Here is a 17,351-nt window from a genome sequence, read left to right on the forward strand (position 1 = left end):
CTATTGGCTAAAGCAGCTATAAACTAAGCACAGCCTGGCCATTATAAGGTCATACTCCAGGAGGCTGTACTACTAGGTGGTAACCATGTATGTTCTGGGCCCAAGGGCAGGTGCTTTACCCTGAACAGTTTGGTACCTGCTTCTTGGTGGGCTTTTTTCACTGAGCAAAGTCTGCTAAAATACTCAGACCCTCAAACATGCAAATCTAGGTGCATCTCTTGAATCTTTCCTGCAGGGTAGTTCTAGAAAGATACTTTAATTAAAATTCCGGCCTCCGCCTAGCCCCTCAATAGCCGGCCAATCACACGCCTTAGATATGCAGATCTAGGTGCATTTCTTCTATAACTCTCCTGCAGGAAAGTACTAGATTGCTCTTTTTGAGGTTGGGGCTGGTGAGGTTGGGGGGGGGGGGGAGAGGGGCAGTGTGCAACAGTGTAAAAATGCCCTCCATTATATAGCTATATGACTAACCTATCCTTATGACTAACCAGTATAACTACACTATTCCTACACTGTGTATAACTACATTGTTACTATACTATCCCTATGCTATTATTACACTATCCCTACACTGTTACTATGCTATCCATTCCTTACACTATTACTATTCTATCCCTATGCTATTCTTACACTATCCCTACACTGTTACTATGCTATCACTATATAATTATTATACTATCCCTACACTATTACTATGATATCCTTACACTACTACACTATTCGGGCTGGGGCAAGCATGGGAATGACACATTTGTCTACATCTAAAACATAAAATTCTACTCTACAGATACTGCAACTAGCAACCTCACCCACCCATAGGGGTATTATTGGGATGTCCCTGGTCCAGTGTCCCCACAGGGTGATAGAGAAAAGAGGATAAATTTGGTGTTATCAGAGAATAATAAGGGATAGTGACAGGATAGAAGATCTTACCTTCATTGTGGGGGAATGCTAGATGGTAAACATTCTGGTTTGCGGGGGCCTCAGAGAACCGATGGGCGATGTTATGCCATACCTAATTGCAGCAGGGCAATGAAGGGGTGCCAGGTGGTGTATGGCAGCAGGACAGCTACATGCTGGTGTCAAAAGAAAATCCCCGGAATAGTTCCTGGTGGAAAGAACTTATTGGGTCACAGGCTGATGTTACACTTGACAGGAGATGGTCTAACGTCAGGTGCGGCAGTGACTTCTCAGATGGCTGCAGAGAGAAGAAATAGGAGACATCTATTCATATAAAGAGTCAGAGAAAACACCTTTATATGTCAGACACAAACAATACAAGAATCTCTGACATTATACACAATGGGACTGATGCAGAGGTGTGCGCAGGACACACAGCAGCTGCATCTTTGGACACTGCAGGAGGTGACTTGTGCAAATAGACCTCCTGCTGGCTTCTGTGATCCGATACTGCCTATGAGGATACAGCATCGGATCACTTTGGAGAACATCGGCCATCTGAGTAACCCTCAGGTTACAGAATGGCTGTCTTACATCCGTAGCCGGGCCAGTAAATCTGAAGAGACAGACACTGGCCTCGGCACTTCCATAAAACAGGGGCAACATGCTCCTGTTTTCAATAATTCTGCCCGGTGCCACCCCCTCCCTGCCCCCAAATGGCCACAGCCTGTCAATCAGGCTGCAGCTTAGGGTGCACTGCATGTAATGATGTAGGACCCGTTCTGCACATGTGCATATTACCTGCCATCGGAGCTGTACGCAAACCATAGGGTGAACCGGGGCCCAATATCTGTGCACTTACTTTGCTGGGTACGAATGGGGGTGGTATCTGAAGGGCTTCCAGCCTCTCCCAATCCGTACTCCAGAAGAAGGGATGGTATCTTATTACACCATCCGCACCCAAACGTTCATCAGGATCTTCACACACAAGCTGGAAAGAGCAACAAGACCATTACTATGTAACAGCTGAGCTGCAAATTAAATTGTGATCCATATATCTAGATAGATTGTTACAGTAATTATTATTAACTTATAAGATGAGACAAGCTGCATTTAGCCACATCAGATTAGTTCAAGAATAAATGTATGACAGGTAATAAATAGGCCAAATAATTTTTCACATGTGACAGAAATTGTCAAAAATATGTATATGATGTCTGTGTTTTATACGATATACAGATGTGTTGTCATACACTGTGGCCTCAGACATGCCAAACAGCCCCTCTCAGCGTATTCTTCCCTCAAAATATGCATCTTAATCACAAATAAATCAACTGGAAACTGCAAAACTACTTTTCTAGATTACACTGATCAATTTGATATGTAACATATGTACATCGTGTGTGAGTCCAGCGTCTTTAGTACACTTTAAGTGCTGATTCACTGTATCTGTAATATGAATAAGAAGCAAAACTAAAAGAAAAAGTACCGTACAGTATGTTGTAATGAGGCTAGGTGTATGAGGAGACATATATATGACAGTGTAACTGGGTCCAGCTGGTGTCCCGGATGCAGCCGTAAGCCTGGATCTGGAAAGATACTGGATACCAAAGTGCCGGGGAACAGTGGCAGACTCAGGCATGGCAGTGGGTCTGGATCCTAGAGGCAGGACCCTAACTAGGGTGGTGCGACCAGTGCCATTACACAGGGCACCGCAGGGTAGGGGGCACTTTTTGGGGCCTCTCAATTTTCCTGTTTATTATCATTCTCACTTATAGCTTCCTCTTCTTTTATCCCCAGCATCTCCTGGCCTCCCCTATCCCTTCCCCATGAGGCATGGCTCTTTTTTAGGAGCACTAGCTTATGTACCTATTTAAAAATAGCGGGGGGGGGGGGGGGGCGCTAATGCTCTCTCTGGCACAGGGCACCAAAAAGTCTAGTTACGGGTCTGCCTGAAACAGACAAGTGGAGAATGGCGAAGGGTATGAATCAGTGAGGATTCAGGCCAATCACAGCAGGCCAATTAGGAAATTGCACCCAAAGTGAGCCAATCACGGCTAGCCGCATCATTTATCTAAGGTGGTTGCTGTGTGCCACTTCATTGCCCTGCCCCCTGGAGCTTGCTTTTATTAGCCAGTGCAGGTGCTGTAGGGGACTCCAGGGGCAGAGAGGGAGCATGGAAGAGCTCCCAAAGATTGAAGACTCGGGAATGAGATGCCGAAAGTTCTGGAGGACAGTGCTCATAACCAAGAGTTACAAACAGGACACCCTAGGTGAGTACAACAGAGCTGATGCTCATAAGAGGGGTTGGTGAAGCTGTCGAAAGCCCTGGTGCAGTACTGACAACTGCTCATGAAGTGAAAGTTAGGGAAGGCATTAGAACCCCTAGGGTTGTGGAAAAAGCCACAGCTCAGTGAATAGGCAGGCACTAGACCTGGAAAGGTATAAGAAGGGTATTAGACCCAGTAGCATTATTGATGGCCCTTATTGGGCAGGCAGTAGGCGTGATGTGCAGAAGGCATTAGGTCCTGTAGGAAACATATATCTGCCTCCTGCAAAGATTGGCAAAAGGCCAGAGCAACCAATGGCATTAGGCCTTGCGTCATATTAGTATTGGCCCTGTTATGGAGGCAACAGACCTTAGGACAGCCAGACCATAGATATTGATTTACCATAATTGATAGGCAGCCATTCGGTACAAGGCTGCAGAGGGCATTACCCCCCTTTAGGTATTGTTCATGTCCATTGATAGGCAGACACTAGGATCTGAAAAGATCCCCTTCGCAACCCGGGACTCCTTCCCATAGCGAAGGAGCAGGATGCGGGATCAAACACCATCTAAAGATGGCGAATGCTCCCACAGTCAAGCTTTGAAAATATTGTATTTTTGGAGCTTGATGAATTCTGTCCCCATACTAGTGTATGGGGACAGCGGGCAATTCCAGGAGAGAAAGGTAAGCAGGATATATCTGTGATATCTTGTGAATTACCTTTTTGATGAATGGCCCAGAAAACGTATAACTGCATTGTTGGTGTAAATGCCTTGTTTAGGAGTATAGGGGTAGTGTGTGTTAGGGAGAGTACACTCAGCGTGGATTGTTGTTGTTCACCTGGTCAGCGAGAGTTACGGCCCTGATGTATGTATGAGTAGCCAGCAGTGATGTGCAGTGAGGTCAATGGCTGGGGAGGCACACATGGAGATGGATCTGAGTGCAGTAGGCCTGTCTCACCCCCTACTCACTGTAACTCTACCCTCACTACACTAAATTTCAGTTACCATTGATTCTCCAATCTTCTCTTGCTGCTGCTGACTGAGCTCTTCCTGGTAACATAACACATCCAAGGTGTCTATCAGTGCTCAAGGCACACTCCCCACACTCAGAGGCATTCCTCTATTAGCTCTCTTTCTGTGCAGCTTACTGCCCGTGGTGTGGCCCCACCCCCAGCTCTGCAAGCAATGTCTAACTATACATAAGCGAGGCTGAGCTGTTGCAGTTCCAGGGAGTGCCACAAAGCTGGTGAGTGTTAACTATAAAAATGATTACAATAAACAAAGAAGACGTTTCAAATTTATAAATATCTTCTTTGTGTTATTCTAATCATTTTATATCAAATCTCAGGAGAATGACAGGGAAGGCTCTGCCTCCCTTGCCTACCCTGTCTGCATGTCTCGTCACAAGCCCGATGGTCGCGATGGTCTTGACCATCGCGACCATCATCCTGGCCGCTCGCAATAGCTGTGGGTGGTCACCCACAGCTATGCGAGCGGCTAAGAGGCCGCTCCAGAAAAAAAAAAAAAAAAGCCCAGCCCTGATTCAGAGCGAGCGCTCTGTCAGAGCAAGCTGCTCTGAATCAGGCCCACAGGGTGTTACTCTTTGTAAAGGTTTATATTTATATTTATCACTTACATTTCCTGTTTCTCATATTAAATGAGTGATCTTGCAACCTGAGCAGCATATTCAGCACTTACTCACACTCACCTTTTCAATGATGTCTTGCGCATCAGGATGTAATGAAAAGCTCGGGAGGTCAAGCAGCCTGCACAGGAACGGGGATTCTCCAGTTAGCATTTGGAACAGTACGATTCCAAAGGAAAACCAGTCTGCCGCACTGTTGTACCCAAGGAAATCTTCCATCTGCCAAAATGAAGATTTAATTTACTACATACTAAAGGCTATTCTCTATAATGTAAATATATATGTCTGAATAGTAAACACTGTACTAAGATCCCATATATTGGTGTAAGAGTAATATTTCCTTGGGGGAATCCTAGGGTGCATTGGCCGACCGGGAACATGGGACAGTTCCCACTGGGCCGACCGGCTTGGAGGTGCCCCAGTCATCACTCTCACATGGGATTGCTCATGTTGCCTTGCCTATCGGATCACCAAAGTGATCTGCGGCCCAGACTGTGTCGGAGCCAGACAGCTGCCGTGCACTTGGACCCAGCAGATTGCCGAAGGTGCGACCTCCAACCTACACCTGGGATCTATCTCTGCTAGGAGTGGTATGGGTGTGTTATTGGAGTGACACGGATGTGTTGCTAAAAGTGGCTGCATACAGAGATGCTGAATCGCTCACATTGGAGTCCATACTCAGGCAGATGATCTGCACCTAGCATAGGACTGGTGCAAGTTTAAATAGTGCATCCGATAGTGGCCTCTAATGGTGCAGTACCACTGGATACAAAGACACAATTGTGAAGATTGCGGTCACCTCTGAATCAGGCCCTCTGTCCTTAAGACAGGGGTGGGAATCCTTTTGTCTGCCGAGGGCCATTTTGATGTATATAACATTATTCACGGGCCTGGTGCAGGCCACGCCCCCTCCATGTGATGTCACAAGGGGTGGGGCCACAATTGCCGGTGATTACAGCAATGCCCGGAGCATCCCAAGGATGCTCCGGGGAGTTGTAAGGGCAACAATGTGACCGTCTGAAGTGTCCTAAGGACTCCTACCGCTCCAGGCGGTACAACTGCATAGATTCTGGCGGCAAGGTGCCATTCTAGGCACCCTGCTAGCCAGATGAGGCTAGCAGAAAAAAGCTCAGAGGGCCAGACCATTTGATTCTGCGGGCCTTATATGGCCCCTGAGCCTGAGGTTCCCCATCCCTGCCTTAAGACATGCAGAAATGGCTGTTTTCTATTTAGGCCACAATTAAATATCACACCTTTTGAACAATGTTGTAAAAATGAGCAACTGAATCAGGCATCCTCATGTCTTTGACTGATCATAAGAGCCGTAACAAGACATTTTGGTGCCCTGTGCCAGAAAGAGCATTGCCGCCCCCCACATTTTTCAAAGGGACATAATGCACTCAAACAAGGGCAATAGCTTCATGGGGAAGGGCCAGGGAAGAGATAGGAAAGTCCAGGAGCTGCTTGGGAGGAAATAAGAGGAAGCTACAAGCAAGAGTGATAATAAACAGAAATTTGACAGGCCCAAACAGTGCCCCCTGACCTGTGGTGCCCTGTGTGATGGCACTGGCCGCACTACATTAGCTACGGCCCTGCTGATTATATCCATTAGCTAAGGCCTTCTGAAGACGGTGATAGCATTCTTTCCCCTTTGGGGGAAGCCTGCCTGGAAAATAAACTTCTGATCCCTCCTTTGCTTTGCACGAATGGAGAGTCAGAACCAAGAAGTAAAGTAATAGCATTAGCTTTCACTTTTCACTTTACCAATTTCAGATACAAGGGTATAAGGGCCTGATTCAGACCCGGTCGCAAGTGCTGTGCGCTCGCAACCGGGTCGATAGCGACGGGCACTCCGTCGTTCCGGGTCTCGCAACAAAGGGGGCGAGCTGTCGATGTTGAGTGACAGCTCGCCCCATTTTGTGGGCGGGCGGGGGAGTGGCTGCCCAAATGGAGGCGTTCCCATGTGAACGCCTCCGTTTGGGGGCGGCCCCACTGACATCACGAGTGATGTCAGTGGGAGAGATTTCGGCTCCGTTAGAGCCGAAATCTCTCTGGGGCTTGTGGCAACAAGACCCTACCACAAGGGTCTCGTCGCAAGCCCGATGGTCGCGATGGTCTTGACCATCACGACCATCTTCCTGGCCGCTCGCTATAGCTGTGGGTGGCCACCCACAGCTATGCGAGCGGCCAGGAGATCGTTCTAAAAAAAAAAGAAGTAGACCGGCCCTGATTCAGAGCGAGCACTCTGTCAGAGCGACAGACTCTGAATCAGGGTCTAAGTTCATACCAAGTTCATACTATAGATGCCGTCAGTGCTTAAAGTGGTCCTAGAGAAGTGGTGAAACTCACCCCCCTTGGCGCCTTTTTTTTTTTTTTCGAAAGGACAGTGCGCGCCGTAGGTGCTCCCCGAAAAAGGGGTGTGGCTCAAAAAAGGGGAGTGGTCGCACAATAGTATTCCCTTTTCAATTTACACCATACAGTAGCACCCCTGATTCACATTACACCACATAGTAGTGTCCTTTATTCATGTATGATACACAGCAGTGCCCCCTTTACACAATATCCACATTTGTGTCCCATATACACAATACCCACAGTAGTAGTGCCCCTTATACAATGCCCACAGCAGTAGTGCCCATTACGCATAATGCCCACAGCAGTAGTGCCCCTAACACAAATGCAATGGCCATTGTATTGGTGCCCCTGATGCAGTGCCCCCAGTAGTGGTGCCCCTAATGCAGTGGCCACAGTGATAGTGCCCCTTATTCAGTGCCTCCAATAGTGGTGCCCCTTATGCAGCACCCCCAGTAGTGGTGCCCCCAGGAGTGGTGCCCCTTATGCAGTGCCCCCAGTAGTGGTGCCCCTAATGCAGTGGCCACAGTGATAGTGCCCCTTATTCAGTGCCCCCTACATGAAAAAAAAAATTACTTACCTTAAGCCCCGCTCTTGCGTGCCCCTGGTCCGCCTGGCTGCTCCGAGTCCCCTGAACTATGGGAGAGACGTCATGACGTCTCTGCCATAGTGCCCGTGGGAGGAGTGGAGCCGGAAGCTGGAGCTCAAGAGTGAGCTCCAGCCTATGGCTGCCGCTGGTGCTGCAGGGAGGGAGACGGATGCCCACTGGCAACAAAATCTCAGCCGGCAAATGGAGCCTCCCTGTGGCACCAGGCTAAGGTGGGTCAGAGGAGGCGGAACTGGTTCCATCTCCAAATAGAAGTGATGGAACACATGTCCCGGCCACTTTAACCCCTGGATGGCGTTACTTATCGGGTCCGAGTTTAGCTTTCTGGAACTTGGTGCATATGGGGAATGTGGTCAAACCTCCAAATAGGCATTTGCGGAGGTTTGACCACATTTTTGGTGTTGATGCATGACGCCCACTCTCTACTATACTAGAGTTGGGTAATCAAAATAATTGCTACTGGCTAAGAGATATATAGGGAGTGGAGCTCAGAAGTGTCCAAGCTCATTACCCCATGGTTCCTGTGTACACCAACGAATTTTGAGAAAGGTATATAATGTGAGTACAAAAATCACCCATCTATTCTTGCTTCAATCCATCCTGAATGCTGATGCTGCTGCAAAACTGATTTATATCTTCTGACACTCCACCACTCTGCATATTCCTACTATGGCTAGCTATATTCTTCAGAACCCAATTCTAACTACTCACCCTCAACATCATACAATCCCTGTACACCTCAACCCTTTATACATCTCAAACCGCTTAATGAAATACTCCCCCTCATGGCCTCTTACATATCCTTCTGACATCTGCCTCATCTCACCTGTAAGAACCACCTCTATGAGACTCCTGTGTCATTACCCACTAAAAGAATTCCCTATCACACTCATTACACTCTCCCCCAGTCTTCATAGCCTTATACACTAACATTAAGCTACCAATATGCCCTTCTGCTCCACGGGAGGTTTCTGTCCTCCCTGAGCTCCACTTAGGACACCTGCGTTACGGTTTGACAGGTAGGGTAAAATGGGAGCACATGTAGGAAACCCTGACAAACACAGAGAGAACATAGATAGTGCCCTGGTCATACCACCCTGGAATATGACACACGGCTCTAGGGCTATACGGCAGGTGGCTCATTATAACTTGCTTTCTGTGTTTTTCTCATATATTATTGTAAGTTTGGGGAATTATTAGACCTTTTTATATTACATGGGTTATGTATGATTCATCCACAGTGAGAATACCCATAGTCAGAACGTGTGACATAACATTACACCTGTGATGTCATTACACTGCTCACATTCTGATCAGCGATATTCTCCATGGTGATGAATTACCTGCAGCCCTTTTACATTATACAATACCACATGTTACACAGCTTTTTGCTGGTCACTTGAAAACCAAAAAGTCTGACGCTCCCTCTGTCTCTCTTTCTCTCTATCATTATATAAAAATAAAGAAGTAGACTGCACCTCAATTTTGTGTTACATTATTGTGTATATATTAGCAAGGTAAATAGCTGAGATATGTTGCATTGATAGACTATAACTGTGGTTAGGTCACCCAGAGTAAGACATGATTACTATCTGTAGAAGTGTACTTGCTATTTAGCATAAATATTACCATATAAGACATCCTCTATAACTCACCTCGGGGGCAATATAGCCTGGTGTCCCTGCATAGCCAAAGGCGACCAGACCTCCATGCATGTTGTTTAATGCAAGGCCCAGATCTGCAATTTTAATATGGCCTGCACCATCGATGAGGATGTTCTCTGGTTTGATGTCTCTGAAAAGGAAGATTCTACATTTTTTTTCTGTCCTACAACTATTTAAATCAACATATAGTATTGATTCTCTCAGTAGAATACGCTGTTAAGATGGACAATCACATGATATAACTTGCAATTACATCTTTCAATTAGGGATGTGCAGGCTCGGATAGGTTCGAGTTTGCACGTTGAGTTCGGATTTTTCCCTCCAAAAAAACAGAACTCAGAAAGAGGCTAAACGTCATCTTACATGGACGAACATCATCATTCCTGGACAAAAGTCCAGGAATGATGATGTTCGTCCATGTAAGATGACGTTTAGCCTCTTTCTGAGTTCCGTTTTTTTTGAGGGAAAAATCCGAACTCAACGTGCAAACTCGAACCTATCCGAGCCTGCACATCCCTACTTTCAATATGCGATAAAGCACTTTAAGGGTTTTCCCATCAATCCATTTTGTAAATCCAGTATGTTAGTAAAACACTGCTTTAGTGGGAGTCCATTCCCTGGAAGTCCCACCGATGTAGTGGACTTCTGACAGGTGCCCCTGTGGCTTGGAATTAGAGAGAGTGTGTCGGATGCAGCGTCAGACTGACCGGGGGCAGGTGAAACCTCTGTGCAGTACAAGGCTAGATCACCCGTTAGTGTTTTCTTCTATTTTTATAATCTGTTGAGGCCCTCGCTTGTTTCAAGTGGGGCCCCAGTTTTGGAGCTGTAGAGAGACCTGTGCCTATAAGAGACCTGGGATCTGGTTACCTTGATTCAGGATTATTGGTGCAGTGGCTGTCCCTGCCATTTATGTGCTTCATGGTGACTGGACCCTCCTGTGAGACCAGCCACCAATTAGCAACAATCCTTTCTTTGTCCATCACTCCATTACTGTCTCCTAACTCTCTCCTCTCTTCTCCAACCCGGTCCCTCTCCTCCCATCAACTTTATTGCTTTATTAATGTATAGTGTTTAATAAATGTCCCCATATGTAAACATAGATACTACACAGTGTTTCCCAAACTCATTATCAATAGATGCGTAAGATTATTTTTAACCAATATAACATAGAGGAATAAAAGGGGTTATTGGGCTGATACAGAGAAGAATAAGCACTTGTTACCAATAAGTAACATCTACCTCTATATCAGTGTTAGGGATCATGGGAAAAACTGATTTTCACAGCAGCTGTCCGTGCACAGGAGCTATACTGAATTGCTCAGTAATAAAGTATACACAAATCGTGAGTTGTACAATTGGCCCCTTAGAGAGCAACATACGGGAGATTTTCATCCATCTCAGCACCAGGCCCTATCCGTGTATGGTCAGTCTACTGTACTCGCCATTGTAAATGTGACACAAGTGTACAAAGAAATATAATAAAAATGGCAGAATTGAGAACAATTATCTACTACAATGAGAAAAGAAATGTACTTACCGATGGATGAAGCCCTTAAAGTGCAGATGTTCCAATCCGCAAACCATTTCAGCCGCATAGAAACTGGTAGAGAAAGAAAGGGAACATATGTAACAACCTCAGAAAGAGTTTACTTACAGAATAACACCTGTATTTTTTCTTATGTAACTAGACTCACTACATAAACACATAAAACACTGGTAACCAGTGGTGGCTCCTACCAGTTGTCTTGAGGGGGACTGTCACTCCCCTGCCCACCTGAGCAGCACCGTGATGTAGGGGAAGAAAAAAAAATAAGGCATGTGCACAAGCCCCCGGCTTCTAGGGACTGCATCAGCTGCAGCCCATGGAAGCCTCAGAGCTGGCATAAAGGCTGAGTAGTGGCTTACCATTGGAAGCACTATCTGCCAATCACTGTCCAGACTTCCTTCCAGCATGTGATTAGCAGACACTGCTTCCAATCGGAAGCTACTGCAGTCACTGGGGCTCACTGGTGGTGGCAGATCTTTACTGGGGGGGTGCAGCCCTGCACCCATAGGTAACATCTGCTGGTAACAGCTGACACCAACTGCTCAGGAGGCGTATTTGTCTTATGTGATAGCCCATATTCAGATCTAACCTGGTTGTGTCTGACCATCAGAAGGAAGAATAGGCTTATGTAACAGTCAGTGCAGAGTGGTAATGCTGACATGAGGATATCAGGGCACACACCACTGCCAGTTGGGCCTCTCATGCATGACTATGAGAAGAATGTGATGTGTACATTTTATGTATATTATGTTACCACACTGGCGTATATCCTACTTCACAGGTGGACACATGCTGATGTTTGCGTAGATGAGCGATTATTTGCTGCTGAACTTGTGCAGAAAGTCCTAAAAAACCCGTATGGCGCATGCGTTCACCGCTGTTCTGTATGGAGATGCTGGCAGTAGAGTCGGTGGCGCACAACCATGGGGGTTTCCGGGGTCGGTGAATGGGTGACGGCCGGAAGTGTTTGTAAAAAAAATTTAAGGTATCTTATGGTGTGATATGGGAGTGACATGGGCATGTCAGTGACCACAGCTGTGTTCCCAAATGTACATCCACAGCCACAGGGGCCATGTGTAGGAAATATGAGAAGAAAACATTGAGTAGGCCATAGACTCCTGCGAGTGCCGATGGTGAGTGCGATGGTAGAAGGCTCAGAACTACTGATGCAGTTACACTGTCCACAAACACTATAAGTGGGCGTCTCAGCACATTTACTCTCTGTCACACGCTGGTGCACAAGGGGAAGGCAGAAAATAGAATTTGCATATTATCACAGCCACGTACCCAAACCACAAATCACAATAACAAATGTAACTCCCAACACCTCTGAGTCAGGCCCAATGTTCCAGGATGGGTGATAACTGACCCAGCTGCCAAGGACACATCAGAAATTGCATCCACCAAGCTCTGTAGCCCTGGACCTTCTATATATCATTATGTGAGTCAGACCCTCATCTATTCAGTCTTCTTTCACCCCATTTACAGCTCTTACGTTGCCGTGTGTAGGTCCAAGGACCCTCTTCTCTCCAGAAGGTCAAACAGGTCTCCTCCATAGGCAAACTCCATCCCCAGAAAGAGAAGCTCCTGTCAGTAGACAGACACAAGTCCAATATAATACAATATATTAATGTTCCCACTTATCAGCATCTACAGATAGCACATAGCTCAGTGTCTGGATGTGACAATTAATGAGAAAATCAGGAACAGCATCACCATTTCCCAGACCAAGAAGTATATAGAAATATTCCTGAAAGTACCTCAGTCTGGAAGGCAAAAAGCCCTCGGATGACAAAGGCCGATCCAGAGACGTCGTGCAGGGCCTCTCGCTCCACCAGCACCTCTCTCACAACGTCCTCTTGCAGCACCTCCCTCTTCCTGATGACCTTCACTGCAAGCTGTCTCCTGGTCACGGTGTCAGATGCCAGTATCACCTGTGCAGGACAGAGAGGCATTAGAGAATCAGGAGGAGCGATATATATATATATATATATATATATAACAAATACTCTATGAGGTATGGATCATACATTGAGTAAAGATAATATACTGTGTCAGGAGGTAAGGTAAGGATGTAATATATGTAATGAATAAAGTAAAATATGTTAGTCTAGATTGCATTGCATTGTCTCAGTTGCTGAGCATTTGGGGAGGTCTAGTCACTGCTTTTCTATACAGTAGTGGTGAATGGGTGCTGCACACACCTGCCACTGGTGCTCGGGGAAGTGAATGATAGATAGTAGGGAGAACAGATGGGGATAAGGTGCAGCCTAGTGCTTTATATGCACCCATCCATGACGTAGACACACCAAATCCGTGATGTGATATCCCCTGTCCTGATCCAATCCCCACCAATGTTGATCTCTGTATGCTTTATGGCAGCATTTGGTACACATGCTAACCAGACAACGCCATAGGTTTGGGGCTGGGACTGTATGTGCATGACTGGGAGCTGTATATGATAGGCATTTTTGTTTAATGTGCACAGAATTATTTTCACAATATCATGCACATATAGGATTTAATTGTATTCTATAATAATAAGTAAATATATTCAGGGACAGTATAAACAGGAGGGGCCCTTGTGCAGCCTCTATACGGCCCCCTCCTCTCCGGCAGTGCAGTAGACTCTGGCTTTGTGCCACCGCGCCATTTTCTCTGTGACTCCTTTATGCAGCGTCAGCCGATGTAGGACTCCGCAGAGGTAAGTATAATTATATGGGTGTGCGGCATGGGTCTCTCTGTAGCTAAGGCCCTGTGTGCACTGTACACCCTATACCATACTTGCCAACTCTCCCTCATTGTTAGGGAGACTCCCTGAAATAGTAGTAATCTCCCTTTCCCCCTGAAAAGTCTAGCAATCTCCCTGATTGCACCTTACCCCCATTATATAGCTGTTATATTAAAAAACATTCAAATGTGATCATTAGTATCATTTCCCTGCATTGGTTATTATAAGGTACAATGATCCCTATGGCTACATGAATTTTCTGAAAAGTATTAGTGTGTTTTCGTCAATAAGTAGATCTTACCGACTGCTTTTATGTTCGTTTACATTTGGATATAAGTAAATTTTATGGTACGCTGCTCAGATGTAACAGTACACGTCCACTTTACCGCTGCGCTCATAGGTGCTGCTTTCACAATCTCCCTGAAATGCTTTGTCAAAATAGGCAAGTATGACCTACACCCATTATATATACACCAATGACTGCATTATTTTTCTCCATAGTACTAGATTACATAATGTAAATGTACCCATTGGTCTGGGCAGTGACTTGCCAGGTGCTGCCGCTTCCTTGTCCTGGAACTGTCTCTGTAGTGCAGCTACTTATACAGAGCTGACAATAGGCATGTGGAAAATGTAACAGTGTCACTTCAGCGGCCTACCTACTACCCCTTCATCAACTAAATTGTATTCTCCTAAAATACTGTTTGGTTGAACCTTTATCCTATAGGTATGTCATCAAGTATGTCAGTACGGGGGCCCCAATCTGCCCAAGTCCTTCCTGCAGAAAATACAACTATATCACTCCTCGCAAACACCATTTTCACTATTCACATCGATAAAAATAGGCTGCTCACACAGACACAAATGGGATTTGGAAGCAAACTTTTATAAATGACTATAAACTCCGTATTGGCAGATGTAAGATTGCATGACCCCTACACTAACCATGATACCTAAAAAAACAAATTATAAACTGAACTAAAATAACGACACAGACGAAGTAAAATGCCATAAAAATTTGTCAACCATTTTATTTAAAGTTAACAATCAACTAATGTATGGTGGCAGAAAGAAACGGCAAGCTGCTCAGTGACATTACGACTTAAGCTAAACTAATGTCCACGACATGTGTAACTAGGCCAATTGCCCGTTACCAATATAATTATAAGGCTCCAACTCTCCCACCAATACACCATAACAGGGGCGGCCAGTCAGCCAGTGCCCCTGCCCCCCAGTAGGGAAGGTCAAACTAGTTTAATGTATTGGTGTAGAGAGCACACCTCCATACAGCAGCGCAATACCCACTGGACTGCCATTCTTTCCCGCTGCAAAGAGATTGACAAACCCATCCAGCAAAGAAAAAGAAAAAATGCCAATTGTGTTTGGGGTAGGCGTGAGGGAACCAAAGAGAAAAGAGGCCGATCCTAACTAGTAAAAAACACAAAATGTCTTCCAAACCCCATCCTAAGCCTTCCCCTATCTATCCCCATAGGCTAGTTGCTTAAAAATTTTAACCCTAGCTTCCCTAGGTGAGGGTCTACAATCCCAACTTCCCTAGGGGTTTAAACTTGCTTGCGCTTATTCAAGTACTCGCTCATCATTATGTACCCAATGTCATGGTGGCAGGTTTGTTATATGTAAATATAGCTGTGTGTATATATAGTTAGACATAATGGTTACATAAAGACAAACCAGAGAGAAAACACAAATCTTACCTTCCCAAAGCTGCCCTGGCCGAGCTCTTTGTGGAAAATGAACCTCCTGATGGATAATGGGGTTCTGTTGCCAGGGCAGGATGAGGAGACTCCGCTTCCTCCTAATGGGGTAACATAACAATAGGTTATTATTTTTTTCTTTATATAAATGAAGAGTCAGATAGTTATTATTATACAAATCAGTAACCAGCTGTGGCATAGGGGCCCTATGGGATCTTGTATTTTAGGACTTATTGTAAAGAATATTTAAGACTTAGGGGGAGATGTATCAAACCTTGGAGAGATAAAGTGGAGAGAGATAATGGGGTCTATGTACTATTATACATCTCTCCCTAAATAGGAGTAGTTTCTTTTATAAAAGCTCTTGATTGATATCATTTACACACACACAACATATATATATATATATATATATATATATATATATATTCATATATACAATCAATACATTTGTTAAAGCTATAGTTTTTGTATTTAAGGGTTAGTAGTGCTATAATTTTAAAGCTAAAAACAAAACTCCCCATTTCACAGTAACTTACAGAAACATATAAATTGTCATTGTGATGTGCGACGTGCTCCCAATTAATAAACATTATCAGGACGCTAATATACATATAATACAGCCCACACTCCCTTTCTCCATGTTGTTCACTGATATTCTGCTGTTACCCAATATATTATTACTGGTATTGCTGGGTTTTATCATGCAAAGTAAAACAGGAAATGTCAATTTCATCTACCTGAGTGATATAAGTTACTGTATATTGTACTACAGTATAAATAACCATTTTAGCTCTGTGGTAAAATGAGGAGGAGGAGCTATCAGTGATAAGGTACACGCGAACACCATACTTACAAATTATCATTAAAATAGGGGGTTATGTTCATTTTAAGATATAAGTATAACCATCCAAAAATTTAGAATTACTGCTGGATTTAGTTTAATAAGTTAAATGTCTCTGTTAGAGCCTACAGGCCTCTAAGTCCAATATGATTGGGACATTGAATCACATTAAATCAATGTGCTTCAATCCCTCATCCAAGTGATGGCAGCCACAATACCTCCCTCTATGTGAGTACAATGTGGCCCAGGGAAATATTAAGTAAAATGAGATAGATAACCAGCTACAGTGTGATCTATAACTAGTAGCAGTAGGAGAGCAGGTTCTAAATTATGGAGGAACCTTTTCTGTTAAAACCACGTATCCCTCAGTACCTGGTGTGTCCAATGCATGGGGGGAATCGCCATCCTTCCTGACCTTCTTCTTCTCTTGGACCTCGGCCACATCCTGGTGTAATCTCTTCCTCTTCCCATGCGCATCCTCCTCATGATGTTTCTCCTTCTTCTTCTTACGCTGTCCTGTCTCTCCATTCCTCTGACACTTTCTCTTCTTCTTGTCAGACACGGCCTGATGGGAACTCGTCTTCTCCCTTTTGCGCTGGTGACCCTCTGGGGTGACATTGCTCCTGTCCTCTCCTCCACCAGGTGTAACCTCTTCATACTCGCCAAGCTCATTGATGATAATAATATTCAACTCTGTGACATCTTCTGCAATGGGATACAGGAGCTGGCTGGATGCCACAGGATCTCTCCTCCTCTTCTCACCTCTCATCACCTCCTTCTCCTCCTCCTCTTTTTGGTCTCCTCGCTCTCTGTGATTGGGCTCCATCTTCTGGCTGCTCAGCTCCAGTCACTCACCACCAACTGTCACTCATGGAACCCTGTGATGTCAGTGGCCGTGAGACCAGCCACCTGCTCCCTGCACTGGCTGTAATTGTGTTTCTATGGCATTTAGTGCAGGATGTATCAAGCACCACATTTTGATTGCGATACATCCCGCACACTTACCGAATGCATAGTGGCATTTATTAATGCCATATGCATGTAGATTTGTGACACTTGTGCACATCCTGAGGGT

General features: G+C 45.2%; 1 pseudogene; it reads right to left on the bottom strand.

Annotated features, from left to right (window-relative positions):
- Window positions 1–841: 841 nt before the first annotated feature.
- On the bottom strand, window positions 842–16,978 carry LOC148542958 (protein kinase C delta type-like; annotated as a pseudogene).
- Window positions 16,979–17,351: the final 373 nt, after the last annotated feature.

Source organism: Taudactylus pleione, unplaced genomic scaffold (assembly GCF_031769625.1).
Source record: "Taudactylus pleione unplaced genomic scaffold, aTauple2 ptg000007l, whole genome shotgun sequence".
NCBI lineage: Eukaryota > Metazoa > Chordata > Amphibia > Anura > Myobatrachidae > Taudactylus > Taudactylus pleione.